Source organism: Globicephala melas, chromosome 4 (assembly GCF_963455315.2).
Source record: "Globicephala melas chromosome 4, mGloMel1.2, whole genome shotgun sequence".
NCBI lineage: Eukaryota > Metazoa > Chordata > Mammalia > Artiodactyla > Delphinidae > Globicephala > Globicephala melas.
The window spans coordinates 134538507-134541517 of record NC_083317.1 but is presented as its reverse complement, the minus strand read 5'-3'; the positions used below and the strand labels follow the sequence as shown (position 1 = coordinate 134541517).

The window sequence follows — 3011 nt, the reverse complement described above, 5'->3', positions numbered from 1 at the left end:
CATCTTCCTTATCCATTCATCTGTTGATGGACACTTAGGTTGCTTCCATGTCTTAGCAATTGTAAATAATTCTGCCATGAACATTGGGGTGTATCTTTTTGAATTAGTGTTTTTTGGGGGTTTTTGTTTTTGCTTTTTGGATATATATCCAGGACTGGAATTGCTGAGTCATATGGTAGCTCTATTTATAGTGCTTTGAGAATCCTCCATACTGTTTTCCATAGTGGCTGAACCAATTTACCTTCCTACTAACAGTGTACAAGTGTTCCCTTTTCTCCACATCCTCACCAATATTTGTTATTTGTGTTCTCTTTGATGATAGCTGTTCTAAACAAGTGTGAGTTGATATATCATTGTAATTTTGATTTGCATTTCCTTAATGATTAGCAATGTTGAGCATCCTTTCATATGCCTGGTGGCCATCTGCATTTCTTCTTTGGAAAAATATATTTTCTAATTTTAAAACATCCTTGCATATCTGAGATAAACCCAACTTGATAATGGTGTATTATCTTTTTTATACACTAAAGGAGTTGAGTTGCTAATGTTTTATTTAGGATTTTTTTGTATTTATATTCATGAGTAAAATGGGCCTTTAATTTCCCTTTCTCATACAGTCCTTAACTGGTTTGCCTATCAAGATTTTACTGGCTCCATATAAATGAAAAGGCTAATATTCATCTTTTTCTAGTCTCTGAAATAATTTGTAAAAATTCAGAGGACCTGTTCCTTAAAAGTTTGGTGGAACTTGCCAATAAATCCATTTTGTCCTGGGGTTTTCTTCCTGTGAATATTTTAAACTAATGCTTCAATTTTTTAAAAAGTCTTTGCCTTATGTATAGTTATGTCTTCTTTTATACAGTTACAAACTTATGTCTTCTCTCTCTTTTTTTTTTTTTGATCAGTCTATTGTGAGGTTGATGTTTTCAATACTTAATTTTCTTTATCTTTCTTTTTTTAATTGAAGTATAGTTGATTTACAATGTTGTATTTTTTTCAGGTGTACAGCAAAGTGATTCAGATATGTATATATTTCTTTTTCAGATTCTTTCCCATTATACGTTATTTCAAGATATTGAGTAGAGTTCCCTGTGCTATACAGTTGGTGCTTGTTGTTTATTTTATATATAGTAGTGTGTTTATGTTAATCCCAAACTCGTAATTTATCCCTCCCTCTTTATCTTTGTTTTTTGTTTGATTGTTTTCTCATACAAAACCACTCAGACAGCATTCTCTCCCTCTTACTCTCCCAAAGGAAGAGAAGAAGGATTATCACTGGCTAATGGCAGTTGCAGAAGCAACACCTAGAGCTGGCTTCACGCTCAGGAGAGAATGCTGTACCTCTTCCTTGTGGTTTTGGGTGCTCTACACATTCAGAGAAACTTGTCTAATAACGAAATATACAAATGATCCCAAAATTATTTTACCTTTGTTTTTTAATTTGCTGATTTCTGCTCAAAGTTTTAGTACTTCAGTATCCCTAAAGTACTTTTAGATTTATTCTGTATTTTTTCTAATTTCTAAGTTGGGCACTTCGTTCCTAGTGGATTTGCCTTGTTGGAATTTTAGTTCTCTTAAGTTTATGTCATGGGGTCTGGGAGGATTCCAGCAGTTTGAGACATGGAAAGGATCAATAGTCAAGACAGGCTCCTGCTGTGGCTGGTGTGGGACCCTCCCACAAAGGACCAGCAGGGACTCTATCTGGGGGTTGTTTCAAAATGTGAGTTCAGTATTTCAGTGTGCTCTTGGCTTAATTATTCTTTTTTTTTTTTCTTCTAGTACTATTTGTTAGATCACAGAACTGTTAACTGTGTGGAGCTGCTAGAATTTAGAGAGAATGTAGTCCTTGTGCTTCAGATGAGAATCATACAGAAGTGAAGTGGTGTTACCTAAAGTCACACAACAGTTTAGGAACCACGTGTAGGCCAGGTCATGAGACTGTATAGCCTGTGCTCTTCCTGCTGAGCCAAGCACCCCTCAACACAGAAGAGTGTGCATTTTACAGTGTCAAGGTCACCTGCATGACCTTGTTCAAATATGATCCCCATACAGCCTCTTTTTGTGGTTCCAGAAAATGCATTTGGGGGAAAGTGTGACATGAACAGTAAAATTATGAAACTGGCTTGGCTGGCGAGTGCTTGCTCATTTGTTTTGTTTTGCTCACCATCATTGATCCAATCTTTATTTGTTACCATTGTGTGCCAAGGATTTATCCTGCAGCATTTCAATATGAAATGAAGTCTCACTTTGAACATTTTTCTTTTTACCTTTTGACTTCCGAGAAGGGAGGAAGGGAAACAGTAAAGAGATGAGGGATTTACTAAGCAAACAACCATTTATCTTGAACTTTGTGGCACAGATCCCGTGTTGCTTCTTACAATACAAAAGCTGACAATATTCATGTTTCTGAAGCAACGTAAAATCGGTGCTTAGAAATGATGTTTCCTACATGCTCATTTTAAAGGAAAGAAATAGTGTTTATCTTAATTCTGCTGAGGTCTTTTTTGTATCCCTTCTGGGCTTTTAATATTTTTTCAAAGACATGTCCTAGATTATGAATTGGCTCATAGGGGCAGAGGTCTCCCCAAAGCCCCTGGTTGTTAATAGCCTTAAGAGAGGTGTTGCACAAGTTCTAAACATTCTGGGTTTGAAGCCAAGTATTGGGTGGCTGTATTGCTTTTGCAGCTGTAGCTTAAATTAGAAACATTCTTCCTTCTTGACAGAAAGTTTACAGAGATCCAGATATTTTTCACTTTCTTTTTTTAATTGAATTATTATTAACATACAATATTATGTTAGCTTCAGGTGTACAACATAGTGATTTGATATTTTTATACATTATGAAATGATCATCACTGTACCAAAGTTGTTACACTATTATTGACTATATATCCTATGTGTGTGTACATTATACCCCTGGAAGTTTGTATCACTTAATCTACTTCACCTGTGTCATCCATTCCCCATCCCCCAGATCCCCTCTGGCGATAACCAGTTTGCTCTCTGTACCT

The 3011-nt window shown here is 35.9% G+C and overlaps 1 non-coding gene across 1 annotated transcript; it reads right to left on the bottom strand.

The window, feature by feature from the left end:
* Positions 1 to 1215: 1215 nt before the first annotated feature.
* On the bottom strand, positions 1216 to 1426 carry LOC115863532 (small nucleolar RNA U3). Its single transcript, XR_004043569.1, has one exon. It is a non-coding gene; the product is annotated as a small nucleolar RNA U3 (small nucleolar RNA).
* Between the last annotated feature and the right edge of the window lie 1585 nt (positions 1427 to 3011).